Source organism: Sphaerodactylus townsendi, linkage group LG09 (assembly GCF_021028975.2).
Source record: "Sphaerodactylus townsendi isolate TG3544 linkage group LG09, MPM_Stown_v2.3, whole genome shotgun sequence".
Classification (NCBI taxonomy): Eukaryota; Metazoa; Chordata; class Lepidosauria; order Squamata; family Sphaerodactylidae; genus Sphaerodactylus; species Sphaerodactylus townsendi.
Genome location: NC_059433.1, coordinates 43,359,300 through 43,380,183, shown reverse-complemented (window position 1 = coordinate 43,380,183; position 20,884 = coordinate 43,359,300). Strand labels below are relative to the sequence as shown.

Sequence of the window (20,884 nt, the reverse complement as noted above, 5' to 3'; positions counted from 1 at the left end):
TCCAGGAAATAGGCCAGCCACAACAACAACATTCCAGGTTCTTAAGATGCTCTATTCACATGTTTGAGGAAGGATGAGTTGCGGGAGGGTGCAAATCCAGAGGGACTATAAGATGATTTAGATTGAATGATTGAGTTACAGGGAAGGTGCACCAGCTCAGTCTGATCCAACAAGGGCTGAGCAGCAGCTTGATGATATTTCCCTGGGTTCAAGACTGAATTACAGAGATAAGCCATATAGTGAGTAGGGTTCTATAGCCTCAGGTTATAATCCACCCAACTTGACTCAATTACTCCTGTGTAAAATGGATATTCTGGAGGTGAAGACAAAATGCCTTTAATCAACATGCTCTTAATAGAATTCCAGTAGATGGACTATTCCTTGGCAAGGGTTCAGGAGAAATGTCTGTTATTTCAGTGGCTACCACCTTCATATAAAAATGGTATTATTTGGAAGCTGAATCAGAGGGTCTTTTGGGATGTGCAAATATAGTGTCATGGTTAAGGGACAGTACTAAGGAGTTAAGAAATCTAGAAAGGACATAGAATTTTTAGAATCAACAATAAACCTGATGTCCCCATTGCAATGATTTGGAAAACAAGTAAAGCTTATACATGAGGTAATTTAATAGATATATCTGCAAAACAAAAGAGAGAAAAATTGGAACAAACTAAGGAAATAATAAGCAGAATGTTGGAAGAACAGCATAAAAACTGACTTGACAAAGCAGCCTTAATTGAGATGAAGCAGTTAAGGAGTCAATTAGATATGTTTGAAACTGAAAAAATACAGAAGAAACTAATTTCGAAGGCAAAAACATTTGGAACATGCAAATAAACCTGGATGATATCTAGGGAAGGAAACTGAAAGAAGAGAAATTACAGGAGGGAAGAAGGGAGATCAAACTGTGCATGCAGAAAAGGAGATGCAGGAACAGTTTGCTCTCTCTTTTTTGGACTTATATAGAAAATATATTTCAATAGAATATGGAATGGAGTAGTATAAAAGGAACACATACTGAGAAGTTCATATCAGAACATAGGGATATATTGAAGATCAAGCCATGGTAATTCGAGAAATACTTCATAGTTGTAAAAGAATTAAGAAAAAATGACAAAGGGTCACCAAATAGCCTGGATGAAGGTACCATAATGTGTTGCAGAGAGCATATTAGAGAATTTAATATAACTACTACAAAAAGTCATGAATGAAATAGTAAAGATAAATTATTGCTCTCATTGTAGAAAGCTCATAAAACATCTTGTAGATTTATTTCAACACTAAATGTGAACTATAAACTTTTTATTTCAATAATGGTGAAAAGATTAAGGAAATTTATAGTAAAACTAATCCATGAAGATCAGTCAGTCTTTGTATCAAAAATATATATGAAGGACAATGTCGGTTTTGTAGTCAATGCAATAGAATTTGTAGGGGGGAAATTAAAAAGCACAGTTTATTTTTGGGATGCCAAAAAAAGCGTTTGATAATATAGCCTGGTCTTTTTTATTGAAAATGCTTGAAAATCTAAATGTGGCTCAAGATTGATGAACAGGATACAAAGTATTTATACAAAATTATTAAAGGGCCCTTCCCAGTGCCAAGAAACCCCCATTGGGCTGGAGGAACTTATGCCATCTTTTGGGCGGCGTAAGTCCAAGGCCTTGGCCATCAGCATAATGTGGGCAAGAGCCAAGAGGAAGCTGACTAATGTCGGTTTCTCTCCTGGCCATGCACCCAGCCCATCCCCACTATGCCAGCAGCTGCAGGGGCCCTGGGATGCTGGTGCAACCATCACACACCAGCAGATTCACCCCTCCACTGAGGGAAGTGCCCCAGGGAGGGCAAATCTGCCAGCACTGCAGTACACCACTTCCACAGGCAGATTTCCCCCCTTTTGGATGGAGCTATCAGCAATTAAGAGGAAACAAAGCTCACTATCATCCACATATTGAAGCACCTCATTCAAAATCCCCAGATGACCTCTCCCAGCAGTTTCACATAGATGTTAAATAGCATAGAGGATAAGCTGGAACCATGTGAGACCCCATGCCACAGGACTGAACGGCAACCCCCAGCACCATCTTCTGAAATCAGTCAAGTTATTGTGGACCCACTGAAACATGGTGCCCCACTTCTCCCAGCCTAGCCAGCCTCTCTATAAGGATACCATAGTTGATGGTTCTGAAAGCTGCAAACAGGTTCAGTTGAATTAACAGCAATGTACTCCCTGTCACTCTCCCAGCAAAAATTATCAATCAGAATGACCAAGACCATTTCCATAACCAAACCAAGCTTGAATTTGTACTAAAATGAGTCAGATAATCCATCTGCTCCAAGATAATGTGAAACTGTGCAGGTACCACTCACTCAAGAATTTCCCCCAAGAATGGAATGTTAGTCACTGGACAGTAGTTGTCTGGGTTATCTGGGTCCAGGGATGCCTTCTTCAGGATAGATCTCACAACTGCTCTTTCAAAGCAATCAGAAATATACTCTCCCACACAGAAGCATTTATTACCTCTTAGAGCCAGTCAACCAATACAGACTGGCATGATCCGATTACCCAGGAGGAGCAAGGGTCAACAGTAGACATGGAGGGCTGCACACTGAGAAGCAGCTTGTTCACTTCATCAAGCCTCACCAACTAAAAGTTATTCTTACAACTTAGACCAGACTATTACCAGCTTCACAGCCATCGTGAAAATTTAAGACCAGTCTAACTACAGTAGTAAGTCTAAACAATAGCAGATAGGGAGTTGCCAATAACCGAAGCAGCAAGCAAATTGGTTTTCATATACCCTGTTTTTTCCGAATATAAGACATCCCCTGAAAATAAGATGTAGTAGAGGTTTTACTGAAGTGCGAAATATAAGGCATCCCCCGAAAGTAAGACGTAGCAAAGTTTGTTTGGAAGCATGCCCGACGAACAGAATACAGAAAAATAAGACATCCCCTGAAAATAAGACATAGCGCATCTTTGGGAGCAAAAATTAATATAAGACACTGTCTTATTTTCCGGGAAACACGGTACAAATATATCCCCAGTTCATGATCTTTCTTCCATTGTGTCAAAGTGTGAGTGCTTTGGCTAGCAGATCCTCAGCAGGTACCAGATCAGGGCAGGGACACTGGCATCCTTTAGATCAATTTTTGCAGAAAGCTTCCTTTCTCCATTGGTAAGCAAGGCCTATTTAAACAGGTATATCCACTGCAGATGTTGTGATATTTAAGAACTGAAAACACCCAAACAAAACATATACCCCCCCCCCAAAAAAAGGTGTGTGTGTGTGCGTGCGCTCGTTCGTGCGTATTTCACCTCTGGTTTCTTCTTTTTATTTGTAAAATCAAAATGACCCTTAGTAAGGAAATACATATCTTATTCTTCAGTTATAAACAGTGTCACTAAATTTAAGGCTAAACTATACAAAGAACATACTGGAACTTTTTTAAAGTCATCTATAATCAGACATTTTAAACAATTCACAATATAGTATTCCAGATCCAGAGAAGACTCAGTTCTCATGAATGAATGCTATGGCAAGCTACATATAACGGAATGTTACTCTGACATGTATTATACAGTAGTACCAGCAAAGAGACAAAAGAACCAACACTGAAGGGCTAGGTCAGTCATGCAGGAAAAGCAAACATTTACACAGGCTCTTACAAACAAGCCAAAACAGTAGGTCAGATCTGGCATGAAGAAACACTGACATACTTTCTTTCTTTCTTTCTTTCAGTGCAATGTCCTCCAAGTGAAACCATGCAAGAAGAAGTCCCAATTTGAAAACTGCCTTAAATCATCTACACAGTGTAGGACTAAAAAGATGGTATGTGTGTTAAAAAATAAGATCTGATATAAAGGAAAAGGGCATAACAAAGTATAGAGTGATCACTCATACCACTTAGTGAGACAATAATGTCTGAAAGAACAATAAGGGGCTGAGGGAAGGGAACAGTTTCTTCTGCACAAGGGATAATTAAAAACAAAACAGAAATCAAGCAGGAAGTCAGAAAGAACTAGAACAGGCAACTGCACTTGGTGCCAACAGGCTTCTTGAACCAGCTGTGCACAAGCTAAAGCATGCCATTAACTAAAACCTCCTTCATTTTAACACAACTGTTTAACACAATTTACAGTAAATTGCAAGGGCTCTTAAAAATTATTTATTTTCAAAACTAGAATGTGTTTGCTTTCTGAAGTTCAGTATTAAAATTTTCACCCCTGTGATCAGTCATTCCCTAATTGAACCTTCCCACATTACTTTGCTAGTTCCCTACACAATAGAATATTTGCAGCAACTTTCCCCTCACCATTTATATTGCTGATAACTGTGATGACTGACTAAAGACTATCTCACACTCAGTCATGAATTCATGGGCACAATTGAGTGTTTAGATTGTGGGGGTGGGTGGGAAACTTTTGTTTTATCAGCTACCATTTCTGAGATTTATATTTTTACAGCTTGTTTTTTGAGCAATTTCCACAAATACTCTAACTGCAAGAATTACACTATGTAATTAATTGTGCAATCCTAAACAGACTAGAACTATCTAAACCCATTGACCTCAATGGGATTAGAAGAGTGTAGCTCGCTGTTGTTATTATTATTAATTTAAAAAATAATTAAAACATGGCCGTGCACATAACCAGACTTGGGCTTACATTTTGAACTAGTGGGAATCCTGAAAAAATGGAGCAACAGTTTTCTAAATTCCTTTTGAATTCTGTAGTATGGATATTGAAGGTATGAATGAAGAGTATTTCATGATAAAAGTATGATTTTATTTACAGTTTCGTTCAAGCAAATTCAAATTTAAGATTTTCCAGCTCAGACAGCTGTCCCATATCATCAGTCACTTCTGATAGTCTGTTTAATAGAAATTGCAAATATGTATTTAGAATGGATTCAATATAAGGAATCAAAAGTTATAATACTCTATAGAAACGAACGCGAGATTCTAAACGACCATTTTATGAGTATCTCCAGAACATGGCATTTTAAAATTACTAGATTAGGATTACTAGAGGCAATTTATATACTTTGAAGACTGAAAAGGAGTTGGGTGACATGGGTTCAACAGTATGATTTAGTGGCTGTAGTTTCAGGAGACTCAGGTTCAAAACCCCATCGTGTCATGAAAGATCACTGGTTGACCTTGTTACCCACTCTCAGCTTAGCTTACTTCACAAGGTTGTTGTGAAGATAAAGCGGGGAAGTACTTTTGGGGCAATTTAGAGGCCATTGGCTTAATCTGTACATGAGTTATGCAACCAATTCAACTGCAGCTTCTAGAGCAGCGGTTCTCAACCTGTGGGTCATGACCCCTTTGGGGGTCAAACAACCCTTTCACACGGGTTGCCTAAGACTCTCTGCATCAGTGTTCTCCATCTGTAAAATGGATAAATGTTAGGGTTGGGGGTCACCACAACATGAGGAATTGTATTAAAGGGTCGCGGCATTAGGAGTGTTGAGAACCACTGTTCTAGAGCAACCAGAGCTGGGGGATATTCTTGAAATAACCTCACCCAGGATGTGCTGATTGTCTACATTGTGGATACAATGACTTCTGACATCATCCTGAAGGAAGAACTGAGTTTTGAAGGTCCTAACTTTAGTTTTGGTTGAGTTATACCTGCCACAGATAACCATCGGTTCCAATGCAACAAGCAGGGAGAAAGTTTCTGAGAACTGCAGAGGCCAGGAGTTTCTGATTTTCATGCTTGCCACTGCAACTCCCACAATTATCCTGAAACCACTGGCCAATTTTGAGGAACCCACCTTTGTGTTCTAAAGATTTTTTCCTACCATGAACAAATTGATAGGCTGTCAGACGAAGCCGCGCATATTTTACAGATATAGCTAACGAACGGTTGCCAGGAAGCAATCTCATTACGCTCTCAATCAAATGAATCACGTTTCATCACTGGCCTTTAAAAGGAATACTAACCTGCACACAGAATACGAACAATGTTCTTTCAAAAGTCTCTTCTATTACTGCATACTTATTGCAATGGAGAGAATTATGCACATTATTCACACTGCTGCTACAGTAAGATGATCAAAACCAGCAATGTGCTGGCACTGAACTAAAGAGCTTTTCTAATTGCTATGTTTCAAATTCCATTTAGTCAGCCCCTTGCAAAGAGACTCCAAAACTTTTTAATAAATCATAAAACCAGAGGGGGGAAACTAGGCCATTCTGACCATCCTCCAACACTGTAAACTGGCTTTCTCCATTGTACTGCTCAACACTCTGTCTAGTCAACTTGTAAATGATTCAAGTGATTGGATTTTTATTGGCTCCCTAGGGGAACTGTCCCACAGTCCAGAAGTCCTTGCTGGTAACATTTTACTCTCCAGATCCCTAATTATAGAGAAAATTTCCATCATATTATTACATTTGTTCCAGTTCTTTGGATACTACTAATTCTGTACTTAATAACTTCATTACCTATTGTCTCAAAACAGCTACTGCTCAAGAAACATTCTTCTGCCTCTTCTTAATCCTCATACAGTTTCCTGCTACTTTTTGTTGGGGAAAGGAGCTGAAAAAATAATAAAAACATGCCAGCTGCTGATTTCCAGCAACTATGAACTAAAGACACAGGGGGAAAAAATCAAAGTCTTAATACCACAAGTACATGAAGAAACATGAAACATTTCAAATAATCTGAAATAATTTACTATATTTATAAAGGTAAAGGTAGACTCCATGCACTGGGTCATTACTGACCCATGGGATGATGTTACATCACGATGTTTACTAGGCAAGCTATGTTTATGGGATGGTTTGCCACTACATTTACCCAACATGAAATTTACTACTTTTTCTAAAAGTAAGAGAACAGATAGTTCTTGTACCTCCTAGTAGAAGAGTCAGGTTTTAGCTAAGGTCTTTAAAGGACAATTGGTTTGGAATGAACAAAAGGAAATAATAGTGTTGACAAGGAATTTTTCAGCTTAGGAAGCTTCAGTAATAATAAATATATTCAAAACAAATAGGCATTCATAGAATAAAATGATGCTGACCATTGGCTGAAGGTTATAAATAAAATTTTGTGGTTAAAATATTCCTAAACTTAGCACATGGGTAATGGGGGAAGGAAACCAAAGACACGCTGTTGAAGGCAAAACATTTTCCTGGGTAGGCAACTAACAGTGCAACAGTGCAGAATTATACCCTTTCAAGGCCATTTACTTCAATGAAAAGGAGTAGGCTTAGGGTTACACAGGTAGTATGGTAAGTCACTTGTTCTTATGCTATTACTGATCATATCTATAATCACTATCACATTCTTACCTCAGTCAACTCTCAGCTGAACCTAAGTTAACTATCTCTCAACAGGGGTTGAGAGGTTTGGTTAACCACTGTGGTTTGTTCTTGGTCTTGCAGCTCTTCTGAAAGAAGATGAACAGCCACCCAGAGGGAAAGTGTTCTTACCATACATCAAAGGAATCACTGATCGTATAGGGAAACTGATGAAGAAACATAACCTCCAAACAATCTACAGATCCACTAAGAAAATTCAACAAATGCTACTTTCAGCAAAGGATAAGAGGGATCCTCTCACTTCTGCAGGAGTCTACTGTGTACCATGCAGCTGTGGACAATACTTCGTAGAAACCACCAAACGCAGCACCCAGACACGAATCAAAGAACATGAAAGGCACTGCAGACTAATTCAGCCGGAAAAATCAGCACTAGCAGAACATGTGATAACCAAGCTGGGCACAGAATATTATTTGAAAACACAAAAATTCTGGACCACTCTGACAACCACTATGTCAGACTATACAAAGAAGCCATTGAAATCCACAAGCATATGGGCAATTTCAACAGAAAGGAAGAAACCATTAAAATGAACAAAATTTGGCTACCAGTACTGAAAAACACTAGAATCAAGACAGTGACTAATGAACACCACCCAGACAAAAGATGTCTCCAGGCAGTAAGCAGTCAAAGGGCTAGTGAACACTACCCAGAACATTACCCACCACTCTAGGCAGTAGGCAATCAAAGGGATCAAAAGGCCAGACTACTACAATGCAGATGTCCTCACTAATTGATTATGCTATCTTCATGGTTACTCACATGCTAAATTGGTGGATCCCACCCAACACATGCAAATCTAGTTGCACCCTTTACACTAGTTAACAGGCAAATGGTTCTTTCTCCCATCCTGGACATTCCACAGGTGTATATATGTTCCACTTGCTTTACTACCATCAGATCCTCTGACGATGCCAGCCACGGATACAGGCGAAACGTCAGGAGAAAATGCTATGAACATAGCCATACAGCCCGGAAACCACACAACACCCCGAGGATTCCGGCCATGAAAGCCTTTGACAATACATCTCTCAACACATTAGCATTTCCATATCTTCACCTCCTATACAACCATTCCCAATTCTATTGCAGACACATAGAAGAAAAATATGAAGCACTTGCAACAGTATGTTTGTAGCTGTGTTACAGGTCTCATATTCTAACTTTTATATATTTTAAAAAATCTTACCTTAGTGAAAATTAGACCCAAACAACATGGAGGATCGCAATAAATACAACCAAATAACACCTTTGTGCGCAAACTCTAGTGCTGGATGAAGCAGAATATTATAACTATTTTTAGCCTGTACTGCTGAATGACTTTGAGTGTTTCTTTTTTCTCCTCCAGCCCTTTGTCTATGTTCTATTTTTGTAGTAAGCCTCTTCAGTGCAGGTACTACAATGTCCTATATTTATATGTTCTTGCACATTAGGGACTTAACACATTACAGTGAGCAGCAAAGTAGGATTTCAATGGGACTTGCTGCCAAATAATTTAAAACTGTTGTAGTCTAAACTGTTCACATTCTGATGACTTTTTTTGCTTCCTTCAAATTGCTTCAAAATAAATCTCCAAGGGGAATCTTCATGGAGAATCTGCTGCAGCCCACAAAATGGCAGGCACAGCTGTGAAACTGACAGGAGTTCCATGCAGCAAGTGGGGATGTTGGCTAGCAACACTTGTGTTCGCCTGCGCTGTGGGAACACAAAATGCAAAAACGGATCTTTTTATAACATCCTAAAGATGTTATATTTATGCTGTGCAGAATTCACTATTGTCTTGTAAAATCAATGTTGGAAGACACACCTAAATATGTCTGTGATACAATAGAAGTAGGTGCAGGAAAAGAAGTGCCAGTAGGGAAAAAAAACAGAAACAGAGGAAAGGAAAGGAAAGGAAAGGAAAGGAAAGGAAAGGAAAGGAAAGGAAAGGAAAGGAAAGGAAAGGAAAGGAAAGGCAACCCATGTATTTTACTAGGAAGCACCACCTACAGTGGTTGGGAATGAGGCTATCCTTATCCAGCAATACAGAGATCTGAGAGAAATGAGACGTGTCCTATCTAATGTGACCTTTGCCCTAAGATACTTCCCAGGTACCTCGTTGAGGTGTCTCTAATGTGCAGCAAAAGCTTACCAACCCCAGCCCTTCTTCAGCACCAGATCTGATTACTCTAATCATAGGTTTCTATATTTTCCAGCAATGTACATAGTGTTCTGGGCCCTACAAAGCAGGACAATTGTTCTTTTAAAGGATTTCATTCTAAACTGTTCCCACTACATGTAAGAGTTCAACACATGGACATCATTAGATAGGTAACAAACTTGTTGATATAATAAGTAATGAGACACACATAGCCCACTCTACCGCAGGCATACTTCAAGCACTGCTAATCCATTACAATTTGGGCAAGATCAAAACTTAAATAAAGTAAATGCATGTCCAGCTGTCAAGACTGGTATCTCCTTTCCTTAATTCCAAGTACCTGTAGATCTTCTAACACCTTGGTCTGGAAAGTTTGGCTTAAAGCAAGTCACCTTGCTTTTAATTATGATCCCATATTTCACTTTCAGTTTGCAAAGAGTTTCACAGTGGCAGATTACACACAAGGCACCTGCTGCACAATGGGGGCAAATGTCTGTCACAGCCAGATTTTTTGTACACACGTATTTCTTCAAGCCCTGCTTTCACCTTTTAGTCTCCCTGCAGCAAGCAAGACCACTTGTAGCATGAATTTAATTGTGCTTTGCCACCAGACCAGGGGGATGTTCCAGTGAGCACAGTTTTGCCCTGGAGCTCCTCCCTTTGCCCATGGCCAGCCTGCCTAGCTCTACCCTTCCCACTGCCATCCATGCCCCGTTGTTGCTGGCTCCTTCCTGCTTCTCTAATAATCATTTCAATATATCAAAATTAACATGCTTTAGTAAAATACAAATGACTTGCAAAAAATTTTAAAAAATTAATGGGAGCTCTTTGAAATGGAAATATCTACTCTCAAAATTCTAATCGAAGTTAGAAACCCTACATTAACTCCATCTATTTGTGTAGGTTTATTCATATATAATGTCCTAACATACACACACATAAAAACCCAATTCATAAAACCCCTGTCATGAGCCAGCCCCTGGGTACTTACCAGGACACAGAGGCAGTGGTGGGATTCAAATAGTTTAACAACTGGTTCCAGTGGTGGGATTCAAATAATTTAACAGCTTGTTGTTTACAAGAACCATTTTAACAACCGGGTCTGCTGAAGTGGTGCAGAACCTGAGCACACCTTAGGCAGAACCTGAGGATACAGTGCAGCCAGAGTTGGCTGCTCCTGGAGAAGACCAGGCAGCAAAGCCAATGGCCAGTCCTTCCCTGCCTGATGAATACAGGTGGAGGAGCCTGTAGATCCTCCTAGGGAACCCAATGATGAACCAGCTGTGCATAGGAGGCAGAAGCAGAGGCTGCTACTGCAGAAGCACAAAAGGAGTGCTCATTTGGCAGCAAGGTATAGGATTAGAAGTATCTGCATTTGATAAGGACTAATTCCTCACAGAATCGCTGCCCCCTGAACAAGGCTTTCTGTATAAGCCTTGCTGTGAGCTTGCTTCTGCCTGGGTGCAACACCGCTGTGTTGCCTGGTTCTTTGTTGATTCCTAGCTTGCTCCTCAGTTCTCCTTGACCAGGGGTAGGGAACCTGCGGCTCAAGAGCCGCATGCGGCTCTTCTGCCCTTGCACTGTGGCTCCACGAGCCGAGCCGCCACGGTCGGCTGGGTTGCGCCGCGGGCTTCCCCTCTCGCCCGCCCCATTGGAGCGGGGCAGGCGCTTTCCTGGCTGCCGGCAAGGCCGAGCCAGCTTCATCCTTGCCCGCCCTGCAGGCAGCAGGGCGGGCGCATCCATGCACTTCTCAGAATGAGCGGAGTAAAAGGTAAAAAAAACCCCTATATATACAGTGTTATCTTAATTTTAATGTCAAAAATTATTTGCGGCTCCAAGTGTTTTCTTTTCCTGTGGAAAACGGGTCCAAATGGCTCTTTGAGTGTTAAAGGTTCCCTACTCCTGTCCTTGACCTATTGGACTGTAACCTGACTACACCTTGCCTGCCGCCTGCCTTGACCCTTTGGAATGTGACCTGATTACGCTTGTGCTTGCCGCCTGCTTTGCCCTGCGGGGTCAGACCCAGCCACGCCTTTGCCTGCTGGTAGAACAACCCTTTCAGTAGTTTGTTTCTTTTTAACATGTTTTTCTTCCGTGGAGCTCTAAGTGATACAGCTAGAACTTCCAGGAGATCCCCAGACATAGATGTGCTAACTTCAGTGGGAGTAATATTGTTCTGTTCATGACCTAGATCAGATGATACACTTCCAGCCACACCTAGATCACTTTATCTCAAGGGTTGGAGAAATTAACATTTTAGTAGCTACTGCATTATCCATTCCTTTGATTATTGTTGGTCAAAGGAAGTGCCTGAAAGTGTAATTCCCTGACCTCAATAGTCTTAGAACTGAGTAGGAAAAAAGTTGTGAGATATATTGGGCCACCCAAAATCCAGAAAAAGAAACAAGACCTACTGGGGCCAACTCACAACATGCAAAACATTATGAAATGTACTCTTCATCATCAGTACTCTTCATCATGTAAGAGTTAAAAATAAATAAAAAGGAAGGAGGAAATAAACAAAATTTCCAGGTCCACCTGCGAAAACCCTCTTCTGTCAGCTTATGTTAGATGCTGACAAACTCATAGACTCTAATTTAACCTATTGAATTCTGGAAAGGAAAAGCAAACAATGGAAGGGGGATCTCATTTGAAAAACAAAACAGAATGCAGGGAGGTCCTGAAATGACTGCATAGGATTATACTCTTGACATTTTACTACTGTTGTCTGAATGGTTCAGGTTGAGTAAACTGGCTTAAATTGATAAGATTTTTGTCGAAACACATCTGCTGAAATTATTCAGTTACTCTATTTTATTTATTTACTAGCGGGGCCCAGCCACGCGTTGCTGTGGCAATTGTCCTTCTCATCACAGTCCGCACCCCACACAGATGTCCATGCAGGTCCAATGATCCCCAGCATAGCCTTTTGGGGTGGTCAAATGGAATCCCTCTTTCCTTTTCAATTCACATTGTTATATGGTGGTGTCTTGTTTTTTTAGTATAATGTAACCCCTTTCCATTCCACAACGGAACTGTCCAGAGTGCGAAATCCTGCTGTCCATGAGGCTGGTTGACACGCACAGTCCTGGCTTGGGTAAGGGGCAAGGAGGGGCAAGGAGGCTATCCCAGTCAGGCAGCAGAGGCAGGGTGGTGAAGCGCTCAGATCGAGGCCAGCTCTCTGGGTTCTTAAAGGGCCATGTGCAAAAGAAGCGGAGCCGGTAGTGTTGGTTCGCCCCCACCCTGTGGATTTTCTTAGAAGAAAAAGGCGAACTCCAGCTTGCTTTTAGCAAAAGAGAGCTGTGGTGAATATGGGTGAGGAAGTGGGTAAGTGGTGGTTGGATGTGAGGGAGGGCAGAGTGAGGTGTGTGAGGATGAGCTGGATGTGTGTTGTGTGGCAGCAGTGGGTGAGGCACAGAGAGTGAAAGTTACCTGCATGTGTGTGGGTGGGGGGGGGAACCCCACCTGACGTCACACGGCAAAGTGTGTATGTGTTTCACTTCCACTCGTATTACCTACCAGTATTACCTAGTTACTGTTTTCACTGCTCATCTGTGGCCATCTGCGCGAACATTCTAAGCCCTTATACCAAGCCCTCAGGACACAGACATGCTGAACTAACATTATAAGGGTGACAATTAAACACAGCCAGCTTCATGGCCTGGTGCGCCAGGAAAAAGACGTTTTACCTGGCTCAGGTATGGACTTTCGGCGATTTGAAGGTCCGATTACCTGCCCAGAACAGGGAGGAACGTCATGTGAAAAATTGGGGGCTATCCGTCCAGCTGTTTTGGTGTTCGGGCGTGACTAACAAAGTCACTGTTAGCTTTTATATATATATAGATAGCCCGCCTTTCTCTCTGAGACTCAAGAAATTTATTGCCACTGTCACAGCTGCTTTATTATAACTCTGTAGGATTTTTAAGGCAAGAGACATTTGGAGATGATTTACCATTGCCTGCCACTGCACAGTGACCCAAGTATTCCTTGGTGGTTTCCCATCCAAATACTAACCAGGGATAATTCTGCTTAGCTTCTGAAATAAATGAGATTGGACCAGCCTAAGCTAACCAAGTCAGGTCAGGGCAAGGCAGATGACAGGATACAAAACAGTGCAATCAGGGGTCTACAAAATTAGATAACAACAAACTAAATCAAGCTCCAGTATAAGCAATATAGAAAGTGGATTCCAAGGTATAAAACAATGCATTAAAAGCAAGTGAAGCCTTGAATTAAATCTCATAACTGATTGGTGACAATTGTTTGCAAAATGGGCTTGATATGCAGCAGTAACTGTGCTGTAGCGTTCTTCACCTACTGTTTTTTACAAGCTGGCTTTAAGGGCAGGCCCATGTAGACAGTATTACAAACGTTTAGCCACCAGTTAACCATAGTATGCATCCACATAGACAGATCAGTTGACTTAAGGAAGGGGGGCATCTTCTAGACATAAAAGAAGCTGGCAGAATGCCTTTTTGTAGCTGCATTAACACACTTCTTCAGCAACAGTGCTGGATCCAGCATAACCCCTAGGCTTAACTGAGTCCGCAATTGTCAGGTGGACCCTGTCCAAGGTGAAAAGCACTAACCTCTTCAAGACTTCAGCCTGCCCAAACAGCACTATCTCCATCTTGTCAGGATTCACTTTCAACTTGTCAAGATTCACCCTTAGCCACGGTATCTTTAAAATGTAAAGTCTTACATCTCAACGTATTACATTTGTCTAGAGGCCCCTTCTGCTCCAGTACCCACAGTGACAGCCATTAGTTATGTCAGGAGCTAGAAGAATAAGCCTGTAGCACTTCCCTTGCCAAAACCATAAAGTGGACTGTTTCTTTCTACAACCTTTACTGTTTCTTCTCCCAGATGTCAAGAGCATTGGAAAACAACAGAAGCTTTTCTCCATTACACATCTGTAAGTTATCTTCACATAACCAGAACAGTATGTCTGCTATCACATTAGAAATTAATTATTTAACTTTTATTTAACCAAGGATTACAATGTGAGTGAAACCTTCAATATTAAGAACTAGGGAAATTTAAGGATTTTTGGTTTACTACTAAATCTAATGGCCTTCAATTTAGAGGGGGAAAGACGTATTAGCTGCCTGTTGTGGAGTTTAATTTTAGTTGGCACTTCTGGTCCTTCTCATCAATTGTTTCTTGTTTTTACAGCTTGTATATCTTTGATGAAAGCAATCATCAAGATTACTAGGTATTCACTCAGTCTAGTAAAATAATCATGACTCAGTTCTAGACACAGATGGAAAATAATAATATTTTCACAGTTGTACCCATATGTTTATCTCCAGTTTCCAGTTTGTGAAAAAACAAAAGTTTAAAGACTTGGGAGAATACTTTCAAGTGCTAATAGATGTGCAATCACATAGTGTTGTCTTGCTTAACTATCCATGATTAATAGTTTTCAGAAATGATAGACTGAAGTTTTTCTCTCCACAGTTAAATCTATATAACTTTGAAAGCCAGCCAATAAAAACCTTGTAGAGCAAAGTAGGTCCACAGCAAAGTAGATCACGTATTTGTTCACATTATAAATAATAAAGTATAAATTCTACATTAAGAAAACATTCATAATGTTGGCCAAACATGTTACTTTGATAGTTGTTCCTTTTCACAATCTCATAGGTACATTAGTTTTAGAATAAGTCAGAACTCCAACAACACATTCACAATTATTACTGAACTATGTTGTCTTGAATCATGTACATCAGTTGTCTTCATCAGTTATTTTCTCTTTTAAAGAGTACCTATAATAATACTGATGGAACGATCCACTTTAAAAAAATCCTAGCTCTGTTGATTTCATACTAGTTTTTAAAAAGAATACATTTAGCTTTATGTTAGACGTTCTTGTGGGGAATAAAAAAACCCATAGCTGCTAAAAGCCAACTGTTTATCCTGACATTTCTTTATCCAACTAATGAATGTCTCAAATAACTATTATAACATTTTGCTGGAAGATGGGCAATGCATTGCATCAATTTGCTGTCTCTTCTCCTGTCTCACTGGTATGAATGTAGATCCATACACTTCATCTCTTGGTACTTCTTGCCAATAACTATCGTAGTTCCCCACTCAAAGCAATGCACCATTAACACAAATATTTGTTTATTGAACAGATATTTGTTTATTGGACAGATATTATTGCAAATGACAACAGACAGCTCAGTCACTCTGCCCCACCCTCATTTCCTTGAGCCAAGGTGATGTCATGTCCAAAACAATACTTGCACTCCACTGCTACAATTCTAGTTGCTTCTGTGCCTCCACCCTTCTTTATATAAGTGCAGAATCATCCTTTGCAATAACTAATTTTACAAGTCACCAGTTGTGAAGACTTAGAAGATGATTACATTAAAAAAAAACATATGTCCCATTAGGAGTGTGATAAATTTTAGCTGGTCATGGTATATTTTAAAATGATGTTCTACTTTTTAAAAAATGATGTTCTACTACTCTTGACCATTGCAGTTATTAGGATAACAGTTGCAGCAGCTAACTTGACAACTATGGCATTCAAGCAGAAATTACAGATGTGGACTTGCATTAATTACTTCCAATCAGAATATTCTGTCTGTGTGTCACTTTTATTCTCACTTCAGAGCTCCAATCTTCCACTTGATTAGGATATTAAAACCCAGATTAAGGCGTCTGTTAATCCAAAATGGAAAACTACATTTCAAGATGAAGAGTTAACAAATATGGGGTTGTGTTACAGGATTTGCCTTTCTGCTTCTATATCAGCATACATTAACTTATAAGACTTCACAGACTAGCAGACACTGCAACTATATTTTCAGATATTAAAAATCACCACTGAAGTTCAACACAGGGGAGACATAATGTTAAGAGAGAAAAATCACCCCTCATATGCATTTCAGCTAAAAGTCACACCATTCAAAGAATTTATTCCCAGGTTAATTGTTGCATCAGATTGTGCATGACAGTGCTGCAGGATCAGGAATAATTGTACTGTAGCCTGCTTCCAGTTTCAAAAATGTAAATGAATATGAAGTGGCATTAATGAAACATCACAAAAGTGAACATCACAAAAAGGAGCATACGTGGAGCTCTTATGTGAAAGGAGTGTAAGTAATACAAATTTAAACCACACGACGTATAACTCAGCTAAGAAACAGAATCCAGATAATGCTAATTATATGTTTTACAGAATATAACAAAACCAGTCACAAAAATGATGCTATTGATGGGAGTGTTTGTAAACTATTAAAAGGAGATAAAAATGCAAAGCAAGGCACCCTGTCGTACATTACAAGTTTCATACATCAACAACTCTTCCAGCAAATCTCTTTTTTCCAGCTACTTGCCTGCTGCTCAGAAACGTGACCTTCAGAAAACTTTTATAGCAGGACCACGCCCTCATAAACATGTTAAATAGGTTTCTCCCCCTCCCCTACCAGTCCACAAAGCTCCCCACTACTTTACTACATCTGCATCTGCTCCAGGCTGCTCGCCTGGGATCACCCGGTTATCACTGCGGTCAAATAAAAGTTGTGGTCCAGCCACCGCTGAGTCATCCCTTCGTAGCAACACTTCGCTCAGAAACTAGGAAAGCCACATTTCGAGGCAGGACCCGCGATCCAAACACGAGTCTTCATGTTCGGCTGGAGGGGGGTTTGCAAGCTTGTCCGGCCCTCCCCTGCCGCCCTGCCTTCCCCTTCCCCTTCCCCACCCCCACCCCGCCCGTGTGATTAATACCATCTGCTTCCCTCGATCTTTCCGTTCGAGCCCGCAGGAGCCTCTTCTTTCCCAACTTTAAACTCCGCTCCGCAGCCCAGCTCGAACCAGAGGGGACCTTGGGCTCGGCAAGGCAAGAAGCAGGAGGAGACAGCGCTTCCCACTGCAGAGGTCCGGATCTACAGTTTACTATATGGCCACACCCACCGCATTGCAGAAGCCACGGGCGGGGGGGCGGGCGGAGTGGCGGGGGGGAGAGGAGACACAAGCCAGAGCCCACGGACGACTCACCGGCAGGCAGCCCCAACTCCAGACGTCAGGCGCAAAGGACAGGCGCGCCAGCCTCTGCAGCAGCCTCTGCGAAGGAGCCTCCAAGTTCAAACCCAGCGGGGAAAGAACGCCCCGGTCTGGTGCTCAGCTTGCCTGGAGGCAGTTTGCGTGGCTGTCCAAGGCTACACGGGACTTCCGAGGCAAAGAGACCAGGAAGCCCTTTCTCGCGGCTGTTTCTAAAACTGTTTCATAAAGTGATCTAAAGTTCTGCACAGTTTTGGCTTCCTTTCATCGGAGCCAGGTCCTCGCGTTTCACCTCCCCCGGCCATCAATCTGAGAGGGCAGGCAGACCTGGCAGCTTCAAGAACTGCATTGTCACACGGACCATGAAGACAATGCAACCCCACAAGCCAGCTTCAAGGTTTTGGAGAAGACTGCTTGCCTCTGTCTTCAGAGACAACCATGGAGGAGTGGAAAGGGTTGGTCACAAAGGGAGACTACCAGGGGGAAAGCGCCCTCCCTGCCTCACCCCACCCCTCAGAAAAGAAGGAACCCCGGCCTCTAACCTCCTCGGCTGCATGCCTTGCAAAGTCTGCCAGGCCCAGGCACATCCATCTGCACTGCCTGGCTAGCTCACTCAATACAGCCTCCCCAGGGTTGGCCAGGCAACACTCCTGCTGGTAGGGAGAAACCTGGGCTGGGTAAGGGCTATCACCAGGAAGGAACATTCTTCCCCAGACCAGACTAGGGTCCTCTGGTAGGGAGCAGACCAGGTGAAGTTAACACAGGGTCACCAGCCTCCAAACCAAACTTGGAGATCTCCCAGAAATAGATCCAATCTCCAGACAATTGATCAGTTCCACTGGAGAAACAGTTGCTTTGGAAGGTGGACTGACTATGGAATTAAACCCTACTGAGGTCCGCCCCCTTCCCAAACCCTCCCTCCCTAATTTCTCCCGGTGTTTTCCAACCCAGGGCTGGCAACCAGCCCACACTCACTATGATCCAGCCTCCCAGCCCCAGGGAGACTCGTACCAAACAGAATTAACCTTCCAGAAGCTAGGTGGAACCTCATGCTAGTCAGGTAAGGTTCATGCTGGCCAGGATCTGCCTTTCCGGAGCAAGGTGACACTCATGTTGGCTGGGATATGCCTCTCCTGGGCCAGGCTAGCTCTTCCACCAGGAAATTTCCCATTAGTTATAATTTTATGTAGGCTTTATTTAGGACACCTGCTTTTTCATCATGTAATATGGACCCAAAGAAGCTTACAAAGTACAAAACACACAAATGTCATAGGTTTATAAAAGGAAATTTCAGAATTTCTACTTGTTATAAAAAAAAAAAACTAGTCCCACAGCAGGTGGGAAGAGCTCTGCCCTTAGCAGCCAGTCTCCCTGAATGTGCACAGAGGAGCTGCCTTCTGGGAACCATCTACCTGTGATAATAATATGGATAATAATTAATGGATAATGGATAATAATAATGAATAATGGAATAAATAATGGATAATAATATGGAATGATTTCACAGAGCAGCCACAAAAGGCTGGCAGGGAAAGGCTGCCACACAGAGCCCTAGGGAAGCAAACAGTCTAGGGCTGCCTACACTCTGCTCTCCTCAGCCAGGTAAACACTTTCTTTCTTTCTTTCTTTCTTTCTTTCTTTCTTTCTTTCTTTCTTTCTTTCTTTCTTTCTTTCTTTCTCTTTTCCTCCCTTGAGGAACTCAAGGCAGCTTACAACATAAATAAAACACAAAAACATAATACAAGCAACGATAAGAACTACAAAAGTCAAAGACTAAACACTCCAATTAGAGCTACCACTACTAAAAAGCTAAGCCAATCAAAATGCAGTCCTAAATAAAACTCTTGAAGATCGATGATGCCGGGGCCAGGAGAGGCCGCTTCCATAACTAGGGCCACCAGAGAAAAGGCCCTATTTCCTATGCCCACCAAGGCAGCGACTTTAGTTGGTGGGGGAGTCAGGAAGCATCTTCTCCTGGTTCATAAATCACCTTCCAGCGGATAGCAGTCTGCATCACTCCCTCCCCCACCTGGCCGTCCATGTAGTTCCTGATAGTTTCTTCTTGCATCCCCCCTTTCACAAAGTGCCCCGTCGAGGATATGAAGACGGGCTACTCCTCCACAATGCAGAACACACACACACCCCGCGGCACTGCGGCGTCCCTTGAGATCCCGGAACCGGGGTCCAGAGGCTTGGGGCAGCTCTTCCCAAAGGACGTGCACGCGGAGGCGCCACACTGATGCGCCACGCTGAAGCGTCCCCCGCCCCGGGCATCCTCCATCATTCAGAAGCGCCCTCTCTCTCGGCCAGCCCTAGCTGAAGGGCACAGCGCCCTAGGGCTTGGCACGCTCCGCTCCCAGACCCCGGCCGGCTGCCGCACCCAGCTGACACCATCAATTGGGCCACGACACCGGCGCCTCGTCGGGTGGAGGCGAGCAACTCTCTCCCGAGGGTCCGTCCGAGCAGCTCGGCGGCAGGCCCTTGACAGCGGACCCCCCACCGAGCGCCCCCCTTCGAAAGCCCCCGCCTCCTGCGGAGCGACCCCTTCCCAAAGCTGCCCTTCCACCAAGAACGGTTAACTCGAAGGTGGCTTCTAGGACATCCATCCTGAGACTTCAATCCGGATCGGAGCAGAAGCGAAGGCCTCGCAGCCCTTCCCGGGCAGCCCCCCTCCCCCGCTCCCCCTCCATCTCGGCCCTGCCAGGCGGGAAGGAAAAAGCCTTCGCCGTTAAGGGAACGCGAAGAAGGCGAAGAAGAAGAGGCGGGCACGGGGAGGTCGGTCGGTGTACCTTGTCCAAAAGGGCGCAGGAGCCAGAGCCGGAGCCGGCCTCGGGAGCGAAGTCTGCTTGCAACACGTCACAGGGACGTGCGGCAACTGCAGCAAGCCGGAGCCACGCGTCAGCAGCAGCAGCAGCAGCACAGCCGGGCTCTGCCCAGGACGAGCCCTCTGCGCTTTTCAGCAAATCAGAAACCTGCAGGCGCCTCCCCAGACCCCGACAACGGAGAAGAGGGAGCAGCTAGATCCAGCCGGCTTGGGGGGGAAAAACGAAGAAAACTCCTCTGCTACTTAAAAATAGACCCAGCGCGCGCAGGAGCCCCCCAAAACGTCCTCTTGGGAATCAGCAGTGCGGATGCCCCGGGTCTGGCACCGGTGGGCCGAGGGCCGCCGCCACATTCCGAACGTGCTTCGCAACGGCAGCTACTGAACCAACCCAGCCCGGAGAAATGTCGATGCTGCAGAAATATCGCTGCAACTGCACGGCATGATATCAAAAAGGGTCGAAGTGTGCCACCGGCTCAGCACAGCCCCAGGACCGGGAAAAATGTTGACTGCAAGCCCACAAACGTATCATCGACCAACATCTCAGTCCAGCACACATTTTGTGGAAG

The 20,884-nt window shown here is 43.0% G+C and overlaps 1 protein-coding gene across 15 annotated transcripts in view; it reads right to left on the bottom strand.

Moving 5' to 3' along the window:
• EPB41L3 (erythrocyte membrane protein band 4.1 like 3) overlaps positions 1-20,381 on the bottom strand; it is a 120,139-nt gene extending 99,758 nt beyond the window's left edge. For 13 of the 15 annotated variants that reach the window (XM_048507316.1, XM_048507319.1, XM_048507323.1 and 10 more), the window contains exon 1: positions 20,284-20,381. The gene's annotated coding sequence lies outside the window, so the exon portion shown is untranslated. Of the gene's footprint in view, positions 1-16,830; positions 16,854-17,221; positions 17,370-20,283 lie in introns of those variants that run through there. The other 2 variants (XM_048507317.1, XM_048507318.1) reach the window with 2 other exon arrangements.
• Between the last annotated feature and the right edge of the window lie 503 nt (positions 20,382-20,884).